Source organism: Apium graveolens, chromosome 11, assembly GCF_009905375.1.
Source record: "Apium graveolens cultivar Ventura chromosome 11, ASM990537v1, whole genome shotgun sequence".
Classification (NCBI taxonomy): Eukaryota; Viridiplantae; Streptophyta; class Magnoliopsida; order Apiales; family Apiaceae; genus Apium; species Apium graveolens.
The window spans coordinates 115,989,200-116,012,200 of record NC_133657.1 but is presented as its reverse complement, the minus strand read 5'-3'; the positions used below and the strand labels follow the sequence as shown (position 1 = coordinate 116,012,200).

General features: G+C 35.4%; 1 non-coding gene across 1 annotated transcript; it reads left to right on the top strand.

Moving 5' to 3' along the window:
- The first annotated feature begins 4,753 nt into the window (after window positions 1–4,753).
- On the top strand, window positions 4,754–4,860 carry LOC141699293 (small nucleolar RNA R71). Its single transcript, XR_012565766.1, has one exon. It is a non-coding gene; the product is annotated as a small nucleolar RNA R71 (small nucleolar RNA).
- Window positions 4,861–23,001: the final 18,141 nt, after the last annotated feature.

Genomic DNA, 23,001 nt, shown 5'->3' with positions numbered 1-23,001 from the left:
TTATAAATAAGGCATAACTAAGAAAAGTGCTTAAAATCTGTCTTTAATTTTGAAGTCTATTATAGAATAAATTTATGCAAGAGTCCACCTCAACTGTTTGTGCTCATTTTATGCATCTTTTGACATTCTTTTTACAGTGGCTTCTCAGTGTAAATGTGTCACAACTGCTATCGGAATTTATGCTATTATCAGAGTATTTCTCCAGTAATCAGAGAATGTGAAAAGTTACCAAGAAAAATTTATTTGCTTTTCTAATGCATATAACTTAATACCAGCAATGCACTTGGGTCTTTCCTTTCACATATTTACTCTAGATCTCAAAGGAGTACCTGACTTCAATTTTTCTTTTCTTTTGTTTTCTTCAGATAAGTGAGGTTTATCAAGCATGTAGTTCACCCTTAAGATTTACTGACATCAGAATTTGGCAGATAAGAAGTAAAAATCTAGTTTGTGACTTAGTAATAAGATACACAAAGTAAATTTGACTAAGATCAAAATCAGAGTTTGCTTGTGTTATAGATTTCCACATAAATAACTAATTCAAACATGGATTCACAGTTTGTTAAAGACTACTAAGCTAACATCTAACAAATAATCCTCATTGGATTGAATAGTCACTGAACATTCAAAACACTATCAGAGTATATAGAATTACATCAGATACCAATCATTATTTAATATTACAGTTTAAGCACAGATTACATGGAGATAAGACAATCTGTAAACATTGGTCATAAAGTCTGATACATGAGAAAAAAACTAATCCGATATTGAGAAAGAACCTGAAACCATTCCAAGTTCATTTACCAGTCTTGTAAAAGTAGCTTCACATAGTGGTTTTGTGAAGATATCTGCTAGTTGTTGATCTGTTGGAATAAAATGCAATTCCACTATACCTTCCATCACATGTTCCCTTATGAAATGGTACATAATGCTGATGTGGTTTGTCATTGAGTGTTGAACTGGATTTCCTGTCATAGCAATAGCACTTTGATTATCACAGTAAATGGGTATTTTAGAAAATTCTAACCCATAGTCTAGTAGCTGATTCTTCATCAAAGAATCTGTGCACAACAGCTTCCTACAACAATATATTCTGCTTTTGCAGTTGATGTGGAAATTGATTTCTGTTTCTTGCTAAACCAAGAAACCAATCTGCCTCCAAGAAATTGGCAGCTTCCACTAGTATTTTTCCTATCTATTTTGCATCCTTCAAAATCTGCATCTGAGTAACCTATTAGCTTAAAATCTGATTCCCTAGGATACCACAATCCTAGATCAGTTGTACTCTTGAGGTACTTGAAAATTCTTTTCACAGCTATTAAATGAGGTTCTCTTGGATCGGCCTGAAATCTTGCACAAAGACAGGTAGCATACATGATATCAGGTCTACTTGCAGTTAAATAGAGTAAAGAGCCAATCATACCTCTATAGTTAGTAATATCTACTGATGCTCCAGTATCTTTATCTAACTTGGTGGCAGTGGCCATGGGAGTTGTTGCAGTTGAACTGTCTTGCATTCCAAACTTCTTAAGTAAATTTATGGTGTACTTGGATTGATCTATGAAAGTACCTTCTTCAGTTTGCTTGACTTGAAGTCCCAGAGAATAGCTAAGTTCTCCCATCATACTCATTTGATATCTTGACTGCATTAGCTTCTAAAATCTTTCACAAAGCTTTGTATTTGTAGAGCCAAAGATGATATCATCAACATATATCTGTACCAAAAGTAAGTCCTTTCCATGGTTGAGGTAGAACAGTGTTTTATCAATTGTGCCTCTGTTAAATCCACTTTCCAGAAGGAATTGAGCTAAAGTCTCTTACCATGCTCTTGGAGCTTGCTTAAGGCCATAAAGTGCTTTGTCAAGCCTGTAGACATGATTTGGAAATTTTGGATCTACAAAGCCTGTAGGTTGTTCAACATATACCTCTTTTTCCAATTCTCCATTGAGAAAAGCATTTTTCACATCCATTTGAAAGACTTTAAACTTCTTGTGAGCAACATAAGCCAAAAAGATCCTTATGGCTTCCAATCTAGCAACTGGAGCTAATATTTCATCATAGTCAATACCCTCATGTTGAGAGTAACCTTTAGCAACCAACCTTGCTTTATTCCTTCTAATTATGCCATCACTGTCAGTTTTGTTTCTGAACACTCATTTTGTGCCAACAATTGATCTGTTCTTTGGTCTTGGCACTAGGGTCCAGACTTTATTTCTTTCAAATTCATTTAACCCTTCCTGCATTGCTAGCACCCAATCAGCATCTTGAAGAGCTTCATCCAAGTTTTTTGGTTTAGTCTGAGATAGAAAGGAATGATAGAGATATTTATTTGATGTTACAGTTCTAATTCTGACACATGATTCAGGATCTCCAATTATTAAGTCAGGTGTATGTGCTTTAGTCCACTTCCTTGCAGATGGAAGTTGATCTCTAGAACTGGATCCTCCCCCATGATCCATGATGTCTCCATCAGCATTTTCTGATGCTACCCCTGAAGTTATGCTCTCTGAAATTTCAGAATTTGAGTTGAATTCTTCAGGAATTGAAGAATCAGAGTTTCCAAAATTATTAGAGTTTGGCTCATCAGAACTTGATAAATCAGAACTTGAAGAACCATTGACAGGTTCTAATGCTTCTTGAGAGTCTTGAGATGTGGTAGGATCATTAGATTGCTCCCCCTGAACAAGTGCATTTTCCCTTGGAGTAGTTACCACAGTTTCAATGACATCAGAATTTAACCCGTCAGAACTTACAGGATCAGGATTTAGGTCATCAGAATTTATAGAATCAGAATTTAAATCTTCATATTCAAATCTCAGCTGATCATGATCATTGAAATCTTCAAGTCCAGTAATCTTTTTATCATCAAAAGATACATTGATAGATTCAATGACAACCCTTGTTCTTAAATTGTAGACTCTGAAGGCTTTTGTGGAAAGTGGATATCCAACAAAAATTCCTTCATCAGCTTTTAGATCAAATTTTGAAAGCTGTTCAGGATGAGTCTTAAGAACAAAACACTTGCATCCAAATACATGAAAGTAGTTCAGGTTTGGCTTCTTTTCCTTCACCATCTCATATGGTGTTTTTCCATGCTTGTTTATGAGTGTAGCATTCTGTGTAAAACAAGCAGTCTGCACAGCTTCAGCCCAAAAGTAGGTTGGTAGCTTTGCTTCATCAAACATAGTTCATGCAGCTTCAATGAGTGTCCTGTTCTTTCTTTCTACAACTTCATTCTGCTGTGGAGTTCCAGGTGCATAAAATTCTTGCTTTATTCAATGCTCTTTGCAGAAATCTTCCATGATTGAATTCTTGAACTCAGTGCCATTATCACTTCATATTATTTTAACAGAATCTTTGACCAACTTATCCAGCTGTCTGACATGATCAGTTAGAGTAGATGCAGTTTCATTCTTCTTGTGCAAGAAATACACCCAAGTGTATCTTGTGAACTCATCCACTATAACCATAACATATTTCTTTTTTGCAATTGACATGATATTTACTTGACCAAATAGATCAACATGCAGTAAGTGATATGGCTCAAGAACTGAGAATTCAGTTTTGCTCTTGAATGAAGATTTTCTTTGTTTGCCTTTTGACACGAATCACAAAGGCCATCAGGAGCAAATACTGATTTTGGCAGTCCTCTCACAAGATCTTTCTTTACTAGCTCATTTATGTTGTTGAAATTTAAATGAGAGAGTCTCTTGTGCCAATTCCAGCTTTCTTCAATTGATGCTCTACTCAACAAACAGATTGCAGAACCATCAGAGTTTGTTGAAAGTCTGTCTTCATATATGTTACCATGCATGTAACCTTTCAGAACTACTTTGCCTATAGAATTACTGACAACTTTACAGTGTTCTTCAAAGAAATTATTAGGGCAAAAATACGCGCTAAAATTCACGCAAGTATACGCGTTCGCAAGTAGTATAAGATATAAATCAGATTAGTTCCCACAGAGACTGGTTTAGGTTAAGTTCGATTTATGCACCTATGCAACAATGTATGGTTATCGCTCAATGCTAAGACAAATAACAAATTGGGTTTTGGTTAAACTAAGAGATTATACTAAATAACATTAACTAAGAGAATTGAGGTTGAATTACTATATATGACAAACATGGGATTCTAACTTCATTAAATACTTCATTCAATAGCCTTATTATTCTTAACCTTAACATGTAATGTTGTTGAAGTTGGAGTTGTTGTCTTGGTGCATATTACGGTTGTTGAAAACCAGGAGATGAATTACTTTGCTGCATACTGTTGATAAGGTTGTTGCATCGCACTCTGATTTTTGCTCCAGCTGAAGTCAGGATGATTCCAGTTGTCAAGATGATAAGTAGCTAGAACTGGTTGTTGCGATCTCTGAAAGTTGTTCACAAACTGAGCTGATTCACTAGATATAGCACATTGCTTCGCCGTATGCGAACCTGCACACAGCTCACAAACACTGATTATCTAATTAACACCAAAGTTAGCCAGAGAATCGATCTTCATAGACAACGCCTTTAGTTGAGCAGTGATATTCATAGCTGTATCCACTTCCAGAACTCCTGCTACCTTGTCCTATGGCAATCTCTGAGTTGGATACTAATTTTCATTAGCAGCCATCAGTTCAATTAGATCATAAGCTTCCTCATAGCTCTTTGCCCATAATGCTCCACCTGATGTTGCATAGAGTATGGGTCTTGACTGTGCTCCCAAACCATTGTAAAAACAATTGCTGATCATCCAATCAGGCATGCCATGACAAGGACACTTCCTAAGCATCTCCTTGTAGCGCTCCCAAGCTTCACATAGAGTTTCCCCTGATTGCTGCGCAAATTGAGTAAGAGCATTCTTGAGTGCAGATGTCTTCGCCATAGGGAATAATTTAGTAAGAAACTTCTGAGCAAGATCTTCCCAAGTAGTGATAGAACCTGCTGGTAGAGAATGTAACCGGCACTTAGTTTTATCCCTCAGAGAGAATGGGAAAAGCCTCAGCTTTATAGCATCTTTAGAAACATTATTGAACTTGAAAGTGTCACAGATCTCGATGAAATCTCTGATATGCATGTTGGGATCTTCCGTTGGAGCACCCCCAAATTGGACTGAATTCTGTACCATCTGAATTATGCCAGGCTTGATCTCAAAGGTATTAGCACAACAATTATACATGAACCTATGCTAGCATGGCAAGTTCTAAACTTCTATATTCACTTTTGCTTCAATAGAGATTAACACGCTATCTTATATATTAGCTACGCACATAAGACGAATAAGCACAACCAATACTAGGATATCAATCAATAACCACACACCAAGGTATTGAAATAAATTAATTAAAGAAATCCATAAGTAAATCCGTTGGAACCCCACGATAACGATTAGTTCATAACCGAACTTATCGTCACCATGGGTTCCAATGAAAGCATGATAATAAACAATATAAGATTACTAAGGTTCAAAGACAAATAAATAACAAGCATCCAAGTATCATCTATACTAAAGAAAAAAAGTCTTCTTCTTTGTAGCCGTCTTGTGCTCTTCTAGGTCTTCTTAATGCTCTCCCCTTGCTCCTTATTGTTAAAAACGTCTTTTTATTGATATATATAGGCTCCAGGATGACCATGACTCTCAAAATCTTCAATTTCAACTAAAATCAGGATTCTGGTGCAGAAACTGGGCGCGCTACTTTCGGGCGCGGCCGTGCTGGAATAGTGATTTCTTGAACGCGGGCGCGCTAGTTCTGGCGTGACCGTGCTAGCCTTCTGGAAATTTTCTGACAATTCTTCTTTTGGTCGTATCTTGAGTCATGTTCATCAGAATTAGGCGATTTAACTGCCCTCGTGAAACTAACAAGATTCTCTACAACTTGAAAATGGCCTAGGCTTCCAATTCTGATATCTTTTCAGCATATTCTTTTGAAAAGCTTCTTTCTTCCTCCAACTACTGCATGCAATGCAATAACACAAAAACACATAAAAAATACCAATAACTTGAGTCTAAAACACCAACTTAAGCCTGTAATGAAGCGTTACTAGTAGATATAAAATCCACTTATCAATAACTTTACACTCATGTGCAATAACGGGATTATAATTTTTTATGTATACATTTGATAAATAACTCTTGTTGATAATATATTATCATATTAACTTGTTGATAATATCTTACCATATAATAATTAATTAATCATAAAAAATCAGATAATTAACTCACATCGAGATACTAATTTTATACTCGTGTAACAACTAAGGGTATAATCAATTCGAGTCGAGTCAAAAATTGTCAGGCTCGTACTCGATTAAAAATGTTCGGGTTCGAGCACGAACTCGAGTTCAACCGAACTTTAAATTTCAAACTCGAAATTCAGGTCGTAAAAAGTTCGATAGGTTCAATTTTTTTAGGGAAAACATATAATTCGAAATTAATATTTTGCGCTCTTATTTGAATAATTATGGAAAAATATTATTGGCTTGTAGAATTGAACCTGTGACACCTGTATCCAAACATGTGACTTCAATCGATTGAGCTAGAGGCTCATTTGATTATATTTTGATAACATCAAGTACTGAGTTATATATTTGTTTCTTTATATTGGATGGTTAAACCTATGTAATCTAATATTGATATATAATAAAATTATTCTAAGACTTGAGTAATTAGCTCACTACAATATACTAACTTTATACTCATGTACAACCACGTGATTTTATTTTTTTTATTTATAAAAAAATTACAAATATTAAATAAATAGCTTGTTGATATTATGTTACCATATTAACTTATTAATAATATATTACCATTTAATAATAGTTTATTAAATATTGAGACTTGGGTAATTAACTCACTTCGAAATACCAACTTTACAACAACTAAGGGTATAATCAAGCCGAGCCGAGTCGAAAACTTTCAGACTTGATCTCGATTAAAAATGTCTGGGCTCAAGCATGAGCTCAGTTTCACCTGAATCTTAAATCAAGCATGAAACTCGGGTCATAAATAGTCCGGTAGCCTCAAGTTTGGCTCGAAAACTTAAATCAATTTCACCAAATATTGACAAAAACTCGAAATATGATAGGTTATGCTCGAATTCGTTCTAATAAATATATAAAATATTAATAAAATATTAAATATTTAGATAAAAATATATTTCTATTAAAAAATAATATCGGCTCGATAAGACTCGTGAACCTTATGAGCCGAGTAATTTGAAGTTCGAGTTCGACCGTGCAAAAAAGTTACTATTTTGCCCCCATATTTTGATAAACATGACACCTAAATATTATAATATTTTTGGTATCTTCAGTTGAAAAAATCATTGAGACTTGATAGAAAACCATTATTTTTTATGGTAAGAGTGCACTCTAAACTTTACATTCGCGACACAGTATAAATTTAAGGATGTTCGTCGTTACAGTAGTCCTTCTAACATGAACCACACAATATGGTATAAAACAACACACAAATATCGTAAAAGTATATACAAAATAACATTTTTTATAAATAAAGATAGCCCGTGCCTTACACGGGTAATAAAGCTAGTATCACTAAGTCTGCAACTTGTTTAAGTTCTTCAAGTAGCTGTTTTATTTTCTTATACAAGAAATATAATTTACTTGAACTACTAGTTAAAGAATTTAAACACACAACACATAATTTTCTATCAAAAATATCAATACATATTATTATGAAATTGTAAATTAGAGGCATGGCATGTCACATTCATTTTTAAGATGTCAACACAATGTTTAAATTCTTTTCTATGCATGACATTGTTATATTTTTGACTTATTTTGTCAAATTAATTGCTAATGAATAACAAGTATAAATACTGATTGTGTAAGTAGTTACAAATATAAATGTATTAATTGTGTTCATAATATAATAGGAGTTAGAGTGCAAAGAATTAATTGTGTTAAATATCATTAATGAGGCTGTTATAATTGTAGGGGCGGAGGATGTCATGTGAATGCCTCTAAATAGTGGTTGATTCCATAGAAATAAGTAATGAGAATATGATATTTGCTACCTCCAATCATAATCCAAAAACTGTTCAACTACTATCTAATTTTCTGTTTAGCATATATAATATTTTAATTAATTTTGCAGCTTCCTCTAACAGTGTTATTAGAGCATGTGATTTTGTTTGTTTACGCTGACCTGGTTTTTTAGTTTTTCTTGGGCACGGTGTTTGTGGCTTTGGTTTTATTTTGTGTTAATACTTCTCTATCATATGAATGTTTATTAATATTTAGTTTTTTTGTTCTTTTAATTATTTAGTAGATAAGCATCGTGTTTTTTTGATTTTTTTAATAATATCTTGTTTGTGTCAGAGGTGATACGTCTCTTAATTAATGTTCTAATTCCCATTTCTCCTAATTTGCTTGTTTTTTATATTTATAATTTTTTTAGTTTTAAAAAAATTATCTTGTTTATATTTGTTTATGTATGTTTGATTATCTTGTGTTCATTTTTAATTGTTACACATAATCTTTCTAGTTAGCAAAATTTGTTTTACCTAATTCTTTATATTGTTTTTACCTAGCAGATTATCGTAGTATTGTTTATAGGGATAGAGAATTCATTTTTTTGTCTCTATTCTCTATTCTCTTTTTATTTTACATGCACCATCTAGTTATATTATTTTTTGTGTCTTCCTTATCATTGTTCGTAATTAGATATATAAATTCTTGTGTTGATTAAATTAATTTATATGCTCCCATTTTTTCTTGTTTGCTTTTTCCGTATTTATCTTATCATGTGTATTATCAAGATTGTATAATTTTTTTGACTTTGTTGATGATATACATTTTAGGTATGCAATGCATATAGGGGTAAATGTTACTTAAACTCGACAGATTAAATAATTGTAGTGATAATCAAATAACTAAAGCCAGAAACATAATTATCAAAACTCACTTGATTTATATTAAAATCAAATTAGTTGTGCTACAAATTTGTGTTCTTGAATAATAAGAATTCAGCTACTTCTCTTGAGAGAATACAAGATATCTAGATCTATTTTGTTACTATGAACTAAGGACCCATGACATGCTTTATTAATCAATATGCACAATTTACAGAACTTGCATTAAAATAGACTAATACATTTTTTAAAGTCCTTTTTGTCTATATCCATTTTAAGTGCAACAAATCTGCACACTACGCCATAGATGACCTATTGAAACGTTTTTTGAAAGAATGTGTTACAATAGCTAGGGAGATTTCGGCATAATGCAGCATTAATCAATTACTACTACAATAGTCGAAAGTTAGTGTTACAATATATATGCTGGTTTTGCAATCGTGTAACACAACATCCACATGTTACAATAGCTTATTTACTTTATTTTATTTTAATTTTGATGTGCCATGTAGGTGAGACCCACACCGGGGCCCATAAAGGTGTTACAATTGCTGATATACTATTACATTTTCTATTATCTATTTTTTTAATAATTTAATAATTAATTATTTATCAAGTGGGCCCCATGTGTGATCCTTACAAGGGCCCCCCACTCTTGGGCTCCCATAAATGGGGCCCCCTTTAATTAATTAATAATTATTATTAAGTGAGCCCCATAAGCTTCTCATGTGGGTCCCCATATGGGCCCCACTTAAATTATTTAATTATTTAATAATTAATTATTAAGTGGGGCAGACCCCTATGTGGGGCCAGTTACTCCTCAAGTGGGTCCTACATATGGGCTCCACTTAAATAATTTAATTCTTAATTAATTCTTAATTTTTAATTGGGATCCCCCTGTGGGCTCATGGGGAGCCCACTTAATAGGCTCATCCAGTAGGTCCCCATGTGGGACCCACTTAAATTATTTAATTAATTAATTATTAAGTAGGCCCCACTTATGGGCTCCCCTCAGTGGAGCTCCCTTTAATTAAATAATTAATAAATAATTTATAAAGTAATTAATTAATTAATTTTATTAATAACTTATTATTTAATATGAGCCTCACATGTGGGGCCCACTTTATAGGCTCCTCCAGTGGGTCCCCCATGTGGGGCCCACTGAAATTAATTAATTAATTAATCAACTAATTATTAAATATTAAGTTGGCCCCACATGTGGGGCCCACTTAATAGGCTCCTCAAGGGGGTCCAGGTGCTTTTCTCGCTTGGCATGCTCCTCATGGACGAGCTTTGGCGAGCAGGAGCTTTTGCATTTGAAGCTGAAAGGAGTACTTAAATTATTTAATTATTAATTAATTATTAAGTGGGCCCCACTCTAGGGTTCTCCTCAGTGGGGCCCATTTTAATTAATTAAATAATAAACTATTAATGATGTAATTAATTAATTAATTTATTAATAATTAATTATTAAATGGGCCCCACATGGGGGGTCCACTTAATAGGCTCCTCAAGCGGGTCCCACAGGTGGCCCCCTTAAATATTTCATTAATTAATACTTAATTAATAAATAATTATCAAGCGGGCTCGATGTGGGGCCCCCTTAATAGGCTTCTCACGTGGGTTCCACATGTGGGCTCCACTTAAATTATTATTTAATTAATAATTAAATATTAAGCGGGGCGGACCCTTATGTGGGGCCCACTTATTCCTTAAGTGGGCCCTCCTTGTGGGCCCTCCTTGTGGGCCCCACTTAAATTATTTATTTAATTATTAATTAATTATTAATTTTTAACTGGGCCCCCATGTGGGGCCCACTTAAAAGGCTTATCCACTAGGTCCCCGTGTGGGGCCCACTTAAATTAATTAATTATTTATTAATTGGGCCCCACACTTGGGCTCCCGCAAGTGGCACCCCCTTTAATTAATTAAATAATAAATAATCAAAGAAGTAATTAATTAATTAATTGATTTATTAATAATTGATTTATTAATAATTGATTTATTAATATGGGCCTGACATGTGGGGCCCATTTAAATTATTTTATTATATAATTAATTATTAATTATTAAGTTGGTCCCATATTTGGGGCCCACTTAATAGGCTCCTCAAGTGGGGCCCCGTGTGGGTCCCACTTAAATTATTTAATTAATTATTAAATGGGCCCCACTCTGGGGCTCCCCTCAGTGGGGCCCAATTTTACTATTTAAATAATATATTATTTATTTAGTAATTAATTAATTGATTTATTAATAATTATTTATTAAGTGGGCCACACATGCGGAGTCCACTTAATATGCTCCTTAGTGGGTCCCCCCGTGGGCCCCACTTAAATATTTCATTAATTATTAATTAATTAATTAATTAATAACCGGGCCCCACACGGGGATCCACTTAATAGGGCCCACAAGTGGGTCCCCAATGGGGTACCTCTTAAATTAAGTAATAATTAATTACTAAGCGGGCCCTACATATGGTCCCCTTACCCCACAATTGGGTCCCTTATGCGGGCCCCACTTAAATTATTTAATTATTTAATTATTAGTTAATTAATAATTAATTATTAAGTGGGCCTCACATGGGGGCCCACTTAAGAGACTCATCCATAAGGTCCCTTGTGTGGGACATATTAATTAAATAAATATTAAATATTTAATGAAGTACTTAATTAATTGATTTATTAATAATTAATTATTAAGTGGGCCCCGCTTAAATTATTTAATTACTTAATAATTAATTAAATAATAATTTATTATTAAGTGGGCCCCGGTTAATAGGCTTCTCAAGTGGGTCCCCCATATGGGCCACACTTAATAGTCAACAGAAAATGATGTGTGGGAGACTATTACCTTGTTAGATATATTTGATAATGTCATGGCTAATATAATTTATGTTTAGATTTGAGATCTTATTTAACAGGACAAATCAGTACTTAACTGTTGATCAGTATTTATTCTGGAAGTCAGGACTTAAGGATATCAGTACTTATATTATCAGGAGATAATCATCAGAAGTTAAATATCAGAACTTAAGTGCTGAAGGATGATCAGATAAGGACAGTAGCTGATTAAAGGAAAGAAGATCACGATAAACATAAGAAGAGATATGCATGAAGAAGAAGTTCCGTGAAGAATGGAATACTTGGAAGAAAAGATATCTGATTGATATATTTTAGGAAGCAGAATTAAATTCCATATCAATTAGCGATTATCTTGTAACTGTGTAGTATATAAACACAGACATAGGGTTTACACTATAAGTGTTATCATATTCGAGAAGATTATTCATTGTAACCCTAGCAGCTCTCGTGATATTTGTTCATCACTGAGAGGTAACAGTTCCATACTGTAACAGAGTTTATTGTTTCAATAAAGTTTGTTTTCTGTTACTTAATATATTAAAGTTCGATTTGATTGTATTATACACTGTATTCACCCCCCTCTACAGTGTGTGTGACCTAACAAGTGGTATCAGAGCTAATCTGTTAACACACATACAGTTAAAGATCTAAACACAATCATGTCTGACACAGAAACTCCAACTAAGCCTACCAAAACTGAAGAACCTCCAAAGACACAAATTCAAAGTCGGTATGAGACTATCAGAGTTCCCATACTGAGACCATCTGAATATCCCATATGGAAGGTAAGGATGACCATGTTCCTGGAAGCAACAGATCCAGAATACCTTGATAGAATCAAGTAAGGGCCTCACAAACCAACCAAGCTCGCTGTTGCAGTTGCAAGTGAAGCAGCAAAAACCGTACCAAAGGAGAAGAGTGATTATACTGCTGAAGATATAGCATCAATTGCTAAGGATGCTAAGGTGCGACACTTACTGCATAGTGCCATTGATAATGTAATGTCAAACAGGGTAATCAACTGCAAGACTGCTAAGGAGATATGGGATGCTCTGGAAACAAGGTGTCAGGGAACTGACACAATTAAGAAGAACAGGAAGACAATACTCACTCAAGAGTATGAACATTTTGACTCAAAGACTAATGAGTCATTGAATGATTTATATGATAGATTTGTCAAACTTTTGAATGATTTGTCATTGGTTGATAAAGAGTATGATCTTGAAGATTCAAACCTTAAATTCCTGTTAGCTCTTCCTGAATACTGGGATTTGAAGGCAACGACAATAAGAGATAACTACAATCTTGATGAAACAACTCTTGATGAAATCTATGGAATGCTCAAGACTCGTGAACTTGAGATGGAACAAAGAAGCAAGAGGAAAGGAGGAAAGTCAAGGACAGTTGCTCTTAAGGCTGAAGAAGAATCCCCCAAAGCAGCTTCCTCAAGGAAAGACAAGGGTAAAGCTCTTTTCATAAAGTCTGAAACTGAGTCATCAAGTTCTGAAAGTGATGATGACTCAGATTCTGAAAGCTTGCCTGAGACTGATGCTGATGAGGAGATGATGAAGCTGTGTGCTCTTATGGTGAAAGGAATCACAAAGATTGCATACAGGAAGTTCAGGAAGGGAAAGAAGTTTTCCAGGAAAGGCATAAGTTCTGATAAGAAGAATTTCAGAAGATCTGAAGGCAGAGGAGGAAAGTCTGACAGAGGAGATTATACCAATGTTAAATGCTATAACTGTGATGAGAAAGGCCACATATCTCCTGATTGCAAGAAGGCAAAGGGTGACAAAGGCAAGGCTCTTGTCACAAAGCAGAAAAGATGGACAGACACCTCAGACTCTGAAAGTGAGGAGAACTATGCATTGATGGCAAATGCTGATAAAGAAAGTGCTGAGAGCAGTTCTGAAGCTGCTGAAACAAAGGTACCTCAGACTACTTATGCTTTTCATACTGATGATATTAATGAGTTGAGAAGATATCTTAAAACCATGTTTGTTAGTTATAGAGATCAAACTTTAACATGTGAAAGATTAACTTATGAAAATCTTGCTTTTAAGAAAAGAAATGATTTCTTAGAAAAAGAGTTAGTCATGTTCCATCAAACTCAGAAGGATAGAGATGATGCTTTTTATGTTAGGGATGAAGTGCTAAAAATGAATGAATCTCTAAAAACTGAGTTAGAAAAGGAAAGAGAGATTATCAGGACTTGGACTAACTCTGGCAAAACAACTCAAAATTTGCTAAGTAGTGGAAACTGGAAAGAGGGCTTAGGTTATGGAGAAGATAAGAATGATAAAGGAACTGAAGAAATTAAGCCTGTTGTTAAACAAAAGCCAAAGTTAAAACCTGTTAAGTTTGTAACTGTAAAGTCTGAAAATGAGAAATCAAAAGTTAAAGAGGAATTAACTTCTGACAAACTAAAACAGGAAAAGACAGCTGAAGTGAACATATGCTTAATGACAAAGAAGCAGCTTAAGCATAAGCTGAAAGATGTTAAGAATGCAAACAAGGTAAAATCACCTAGGAAAAATAGGAATGGAAAGGAAGGTGTGAATAAAAGCAATGATTATAAACCTGTTTCTGATGCTCCTAGGAAAACATATCATAACTGTGGAAGTTATAACCATCTGGCTTCTTTTTGCAGGAAGAATAAGAATATTAACTCCTTACCTTCAAAAGCAGGAGTTAAGAGTCAGTCTGTTAGATACAAACCACAAAATCCTTGTTTTCATTGTGGTAGTTTATGGCATTCCATTTATACTTGTAAGGAATATCATAGTTTGTACTATGATTATTATCAAATAAAACCTTCTTTGAAGAAAGTTTCCATTGTTCCTTCTAGTATAAATTCTGATTCAAAGTCTGATATTGTAAGTTCTGATAAGAAAAATGTTAACATAAACTCTGATGCTAAATCCGCTGCAAATATTAACAAACTTAATAAGGCCAAAGGATCCAAGCAAGTCTGGGTCCTTAAAACTAATAATTAGTGGTCTTTGTGATTGCAGGGCAACAGGAAAAATATTCTAGTTCTGGACAGTGGATGTTCAGGACATATGACTGGAAATAAGGCCCTGCTATCAGACTTTGTGGAGAAAGCTGGCCCAAGTGTTTCTTATGGAGATGACAATATTGGAAAAACATTGGGATATGGAAATATCAATCTTGGAAATGTCATAATTAAAGAAGTAGCTCTGGTCTCAGGACTTAAACACAATCTGCTGAGTATAAGTCAAATCTGTGACAGAGGTTATCATGTTGATTTCTTTGAAGAACACTGTGAAATTGTGAGTAAATCTAAAGGAAAAGTTATTCTGAAAGGATACAGGCGTGGTAACATTTATGAAGCTAAGCTTTCAACAAGTACTGATGGTTCTGTAATTTATCTGATGAGTAGAGCATCAATTGAAGAAAGCTGGAACTGGCACAAGAAACTCTCTCATTTAAATTTCAACAATATAAATGAACTGGTCAAGAAAAATCTTGTGAGAGGACTGCCAAAGTCAGTATTTGCTCCTGATGGCCTTTGTGATTCCAGTTAGAAAGCCAAACAAAGAAAATCTTCTTTTAAGAACAAGACTGAATCATCAATTCTTGATCCTTATCATCTACTACATGTTGATCTATTTGGTCCAGTGAATGTCATGTCCATTGCAAAGAAGAAATATGCGTTGGTCATAGTGGATGAGTTCACCAGATACACATGGGTGTATTTCTTGCACACAAAAAGTGAAACTGCATCTATCTTGATTGATCATGTCAAACATCTGGATAAATTGGTCAAAGATTCTGTGAAAATTTTAAGGAGTGATAATGGCACTGAGTTCAAGAATTTGATAATGGAAGAGTTCTGCAAAAACCATGGAATAAAGCAGGAATTTTCTGCTCCTGGAACTCCACAGCAAAATGGAGTTGTTGAAAGAAAGAATAGAACTCTCATTGAAGCTGCACGTACAATGCTTGAAGAAGCAAAGCTTCCAACCTATTTCTGGGCTGAAGCTGTGCAGACTGCTTGTTTTACTCAAAATGCAACACTTATTAACAAGCATGGAAAAACACCATATGAGATGGTGAAGAAAAAGAAGCCAAATCTGAAATACTTTCATGTATTTGGATGCAAGTGTTTTGTTCTCAAGACTTATCCTGAACAACTATCCAAGTTTGATCTAAAAGCTGATGAAGGAATCTTTGTTGGATATCCACTTTCCACAAAAGCCTTCAGAGTCTATAATTTGAGAACAAAAGTGGTCATGGAATCTATCAATGTGTCTTTTGATGACAAGAAGATTACTGGTCTTGAAGATTTCATTGACCATGATCAGCTGAGATTTGAAAATGAAGACTCAAATTCTGATACTGAAAATCCTGACAGTCTAAGTCCTGATACTGTAAACTCTGATGGATTAAACTCTTATGTTATTGAAACTGTGGTGACTACGTCAAAGGAAGATGCACCTATGCAGGGGGAGCATACTCAAGATCTTACCACATCTCAAGAAACATCAGAACATACATCTGGCTCTTCAAGTTCTAATTCGTCAAGTTCTGATAAGCCAAGTTCTGCCAGTGCTGAAAATCTAAATTCTGAAGAATCCAACTCAGAGAGCATCGTTTCAGGGGGAGCATCATAAAATGAAAATGAAGACAACATGGATCATGGGGGAGCATCCAGTTCTAGAGAAAACCTTCGATCTGCAAGGAAGTGGACAAAATCACATACACCTGATTTGATAATTGGAAATCCTGATGCAGGTGTCAGAACTAGAACAGGTACTTCAAATGAATATCTTTACAATTCTTTTCTCTCTCAGACTGAGCCAAAGAAAGTGGAAGAAGCTCTTCAAGATGCTGATTGGGTGCAATCAGTGCAGAAAGAGTTGAATGAATTTGAAAGAAACAAAGTCTGGACCCTAGTGCCAAGACCAAAGAATAGATCTGTTGTTGGTACAAAGTGGGTATTCAGAAACAAAACTGACAGTGATGGCATAATTACAAGGAATAAGGCAAGGCTGGTTGCAAAAGGGTATTCTCAACAGGAGGGAATTGATTATGATGAAACATTTGCACTAGTTGCTAGGTTAGAAGCCATAAGGATATTTTTGGCTTATGCTGCTCACAAAAAGTTTACTGTCTTTCAAATGGATGTGAAAAGTGCTTTTCTCAATGGAGAATTGGAGGAGGAGGTATATGTTGAACAACCTCCAGGCTTTGTAGATTCCAAACATCCAGATTATGTCTACAGGCTTGATAAAGCACTTTATGGACTTAAGCAAGCTCCTAGGGCATGGTATGAGACTTTAGCTCAGTTTCTTATGAAAGTGGATTCAACAGAGGAACAATAGACAAAACACTGTTCTACCTCAACCATGGAAAGGACTTATTTCTGGTCCAGATTTATGTTGATGATATCATTTTTGGGTCTACAAATGACAGACTTTGCAAGAAGCTTGCCAAACTAATGCAGTCAAAATATTAGATGAGTATGATGGGGGAACTTAGCTATTTTCTGGGCCTTCAAGTCAAGCAGAATGAAGAAGGCACTTTTATTTGTCAAACTAAGTACACCAGAAACTTGCTGAAGAAATTTGGAATGCAAGATTGTTCAAGTGCATCCACTCCCATGGCCACTGCAACAAAACTGGATAAGGATACTGGTAAATCTGTAGATATTGCTGATTACAGAGGTATGATTGGCTCTCTACTCTATCTAACTGCTAGTAGACCTGATATCATGTATGCTACCTGTCTTTGTGTAAGATTTCAAGCAGATCCAAGAGAACCTCACTTAACAGTTGTGAAAAGAATTTTTAAGTATCTTAAAGGAACAGATGATCTGGGATTGTGGTATCCTAGAGAATTAGATTTTAAACTAATAGGTTACTCAGATGCAGATTTTTGCCGGTTGCAAAATTGACAGGAAAAGCACAAGTGGAAGCTGCCAATTCCTTGGAGGCAGATTGGTTTCTTGGTTCAGCAAGAAACAAAAGTCAATTTCCACATCAACTGCAGAAGCAGAGTATATTGCTGCAGGAAGCTGTTGTGCACAGATTCTTTGGATGAAGAATCAGTTACTTGATTATGGGTTAACATATTTCAAAATCCCTATTTACTGTGATAATCAAAGTGCTATTGCTATGATAGGTAATCCAGTTCAACACTCTATGACAAAGCACATCAGCATCAGGTACCACTTCATAAGGGAACATGTGGATGAAGGTACAGTGGAATTGCACTTTGTTCCAACAGATCAACAACTAGCAGATATCTTCACAAAACCACTGTGTGAAGCCACTTTTACAAGATTGGTAAATGAACTTGGAATGATTTCAGGTTCTTTCTCTAAATCTGCTTAGTCTTGTTCTGTATTATCAGACTTTATGATCAGTATTTACAGAATTTAATCTCTTTGTGTATTCTGTGATTAATTGATAAATGTTTTTAAGTACTGACTGTTGTCTGATATATGTTTCTAAACTCTGATAAGTGATATGTCTGTCTAAGTAACCATTCAATCCTATGAGGATAATTGTGTTAGATACTGACCTAGTAGTCTTCAATAAACAAATGATCCCATGTAAGAAGTAATTATTTCTGTGGAAATTTTATGACACAAGCAAATTCTAATAATTGAGCTTAGTTGAGTTTACTTTGTTTATCTTATTACTAAGTCACAAATTAGAATAATGCTACTCATCTGTTAAGTTCGGATACTAGTAAAACTGCTGAATGTACTAAGTGCTGATAAACCTCACTTATAAAAAGAAAGATCAAAAGGATCAAAGAATAAAATCAGGTACTCCTTTGAGATCTAGAGTAAAAATGTGGAAGGGAAGACCCAAGTGCATTGCTGGTATTAAGTAAATATGCATTAGAAAAGCAAAATATTTTCTTGGTGACTTTTCACACTCTATGATTACTGGAGAAATACTCTGATAATAGCATAAATTCTGATAAGCAGTCGTGACTCACTTACACTGAGGAGCCACTGTAAAATAGAATTTAAAAAGATGCATAAAATTAGCACAAATCAGTTGAGGTGGACTCAAGCATGAACTCATTCATCAGTAGGTTTCAGGATAATGACAGCTCTTTAGCAAAATTTTAGTTATGCCTTATTTCTAAGATGTACTGAAGTGAATCAGACTTTACTCTTTGTCTGCTATTTAGCTTGATGCACACACTAATCACTCCATCTGAATGATGAAAATTACTGTGGTGGTCTATGTTGTTTTAGATAAACAGTCATTGTGTCACCTTGCACTAATTCTGAGGACAAGTTCTGGTTGCATATTCTGAAGATTAAGTTCTGAAGAGTATAACTCAGAATTTGTATGAGGATTTACTCAGATAAGCATTTTTTTTCGAGTTAAGAAATTATGTTCTGATGACTGTTAAGTTCTGAAATAAGTCTAAGTTCTGTTATTACAGTCCAAATTCTTTACTTGCTTATCTGTGGATAAAATTTGATAACAGTCTCGGTTCAAACTAGAATATGTTGAAGTGGAAGATTAATAGTCACTATGGTTAGGGTTAATGGTATTCGTACTTGAACAGTCTACTTTTACTTGTTACTTGTGCGCATTAAACCATGTTTTCTCCTTCCAATGAATGTTATTCTTTTTCCAAGTCTGGGGAAACGAGGTAGAATTAATTCTACCTGTCAGCATTAAATACTTTTACGTCTCCTGGCATTCTCTTGCCTATATAAGCAGCCACTTCACATCAGCCTTCCCATCAAACTCTTTCTCACAAACTTACCTTCATACTTTTTCTTTCAAAAACACAATGGTCAGATACAACATGTTTTTGAACTACCAAAACTTCAATATGGAGCTAAGCTATGCCGACTGGCAGCAGGAATGGCACGTCACGGCCATTCCTGAGGAGATATGGGACTCTGTCCCACAGGAGGTACTGACCCACCTCCTGTTCTTCTATATGGACTACCATCGCCATCTGGAGCGATTGGAGGAGGAAAGGCTGGAAGCTCTCCGCCAGCAAGAGCGTATCATCCGACTCGCCATTCTGTTTGTCGAGAGTAGGAAGAAGAAATGATTTAATCTCGTCTTCTTCCTATTTTTCTTCATCATCAGCCTTGCCCTGCTTCTTGAGCTAGGACTAAGGCTGTTGATGTTAGGTTTAGTAGCTTAGGGAAATCTTGTATAAGTACTGATGTAATTTCCATTTCATGAATGTATTCTCTTGATATATTAATGAAATTTGTTTTTGTTTCAAGATTTTGTCTCTAAGTTATTTTGTAATGCATTGATAAATCCTGATTGATATTCTGATGACCATATAAATTCTGTTTTAATTTAAGTTCTGACTTTCCTTTATCAGTACTTACTCATATGATTTATCTTGGTCATTTTCACTTGATTTCTTTTCAGAATATTAATGATGTAGTGAAAAATAATTAAATCAGTGGGAACGGTTTCAATTTTGAATTAAAACTGTTTCACCTTGATTAATGGAATATCTGGGTAAATGGAACGGTTTTTCCTTGAAAATAGGCAAGTGGGCAAGTAATGATTACTGTTTTCTCGCGCCCAGTAACTATCCGTTATTACTGCATGTCTGACAGGTGTCCAACGGTAACATTTTTTTTTCAGAGTATAAGTACGATAGAGAAAGGATTTCTTTAATCTTTTATTTCCTTCATACTTTTTCTCTCTACTTGCTTTTACTCTCTCTTTCTCTCACGTTGGTTTTTCATACAGACATTTTATCAAACACCTAACAGGCACTTTTAAATCTCAATTTTTCACATGGCACCTAAGGATTTAATCATTGATGGAGCTAAGTTTGTTCCAAACAACTATGCTGCAATTCTTGATCATGCTGAAGCTCCATCTGAATTGCATTTTGTGCAAGATCTTCTTGCACACAGTGAGATTGGGTATGCACTGACCCAACCTTCAGTCTTTTCGAGCCAACAAGTTCTGACATTTTGGCGGACTGGGCACTATGATGATGGTGGTAAACATGGCACTCCCAGTATTGTTTTCGAAGTGGGTGATTCTTCTTATGCAGTCACTCCTGGTATAATACGCAAAGCTCTACATCTCCCAGAAGATTGTACCTTTTCAATTCCAGAAGAATTAGCTCTTCAGGAGTTAATGGAAAATTTGGGGTATGAAAAGAGTTTGGCAAAACTTGGGCAGTTGAAACGGGCTCATATCAGAAGAGAATGGAGCTTCTTCTTCGACTGCATCACCAAAGCTTTTGGGAACAAATGTTCGAATTTTGATGCTATCCCAATTCTGAGTCAGCATATCGGGTATGCTATTATCAATCAAACTCATTTTGATTTTGCAACTGGTATAATTGGTTTTATTGGGGATAGGATGACAGAGGATAGGAATGTTGTCTATTTTGCTAGATTCTGTCAACTTATTTATACTTTTTGTACTGATGAACCTCAATTAGTCAGTTCCTCAACCCCACCTTTTAAAGTTGCAAAATGCTACTTTAATGACCTGGTAAATGCTGACACTAAGAAATCAGTGGTTAGACCATTACAGATTCCTCAGTCTGTAAAATAGATCCTAGTAAATGCTGATCCTGATACTTATAGATCTGTTTACTCTGATGTCCAACCAACAACAAACACCCAAAAACCATCATCCTCAGCACCTACCACTCATTCTACTCACCCTACCCTCATGACATATCTCAAATCCTATCTCTCCACTTCACAGACTGATCAACCCTCATCCTCAACACCTACTATGAAGCCTTCATCCTCCAAGCCAAAGAGGACAAAGACTGTTCCTCAAACACCTCAAAAGAGAAGGAGGATTGCCTTGAGAGATGAATCTGATACTGAGGACCAGGTTCTTTCTTCAGAACCTGTTGTAAGTGAAGCTGAGAAAGAGACTTCTCAGAAGGATTCTGGAATTGGGGGATCTAGGCTTCTCAAAAGGCTTCGAAGAATGACAGTTCCTGAAACTCCCAAGGAATCCAAATCAACAAAGAGATACAAGAAACAGAGGGCAAAAAGGCCAGTTTCAGATGATGAAGAGGAAGCAGCTAAGGAAGGGGATCAGGAATCTCTGATCTCACAAGATAAGGAATTTGCTCCAGTCACTTCTTCTCCATCAACTCCATCTCAGGAAGCTGTTTCTGAAAAGGCTAACACACCATCCGTGTCTCCTATTGATCCAGGCACAAGTGCTGATATTGATGTTTAAAACTTGGTTGTGCCTGAAGTAATTCTCTTAGAAGCTCCAACAGCAAATAATCCTTCCACAACACCTGTTACTGATGCTGTTCAAACTCCAGAGTTATCAACAACACCTTCTCTGCATCAAGATGCTAATGATCAGACTTTAGGTGAGCATCAGGATATGGCTGTTGATCAGAACTTAGAACAAGATCAGCAATTAGAGGATGCTGAAGCCTCCATTGCTACTCACACTGTTATTTTATCAGAGGATACTGATTCTGTAAGTTCTGATGCTGCAAATGCTGGAGATACTGGTGATGCTGCTCCAACTGCAGATGCTGATGCAGCAGGTCCTTCAGGACATGCTCCTCAACAGACTATTCTAAAGTCTGAACTGGTTAAGAAGTTTGTTACTAGAGAAGCACCAGTACCTTGGAGTGAAACTCCTGCAGGTCAGGAGTGGACTAAGGAATGGAACTCAGTTTCATGTGTTCCAACTGAAAAGCATCTTGCTGAGCACTTGACTAAAGCTGATGAAATGTTAAATTCTGATGATTTCAAAACCCAGCTTAGAGTCACTGTATTGAGTACTAAACATCTACAAGGTCTTCACTCAACTACTCATGCAGAGCTACACAAGATTCAGAAAAACTTTATTAAACAGGAACAAGTTTGGAAAATTGATAAGAAAAAGTTCTTCCAACCTACCATTGACATGATTACTTATATTGAGAAGACTCAAGATCATCAACAAACTCAGATTGATGATATTCTGAAAAATCAAGCTTCTCAGCAATCACAACTGACTGAAATCCAATCCTCAGTGGAATTGCTTATCTCTCTTCTACTACCTGCTGATGCCAAAAAGGGGGAGAAAGTAATTAAGTCCAAATGCAAGACTGACAAGACACTGACAGGAAAGGATGATGAAAAAGATGATCAAGGAAACCCTGGAATGGGTAGAGGTCATAGTCAAGGTAGAGGATTCACATCAAGACAAGCTAGTCACAGGACAAGTTCTGATACTGGGAAAAGAATAAGTTCTGCTACTGGTAAAAGGATAAGTTCTGATGAACTTTTAGATCTTGATGAGGAAATGTCAA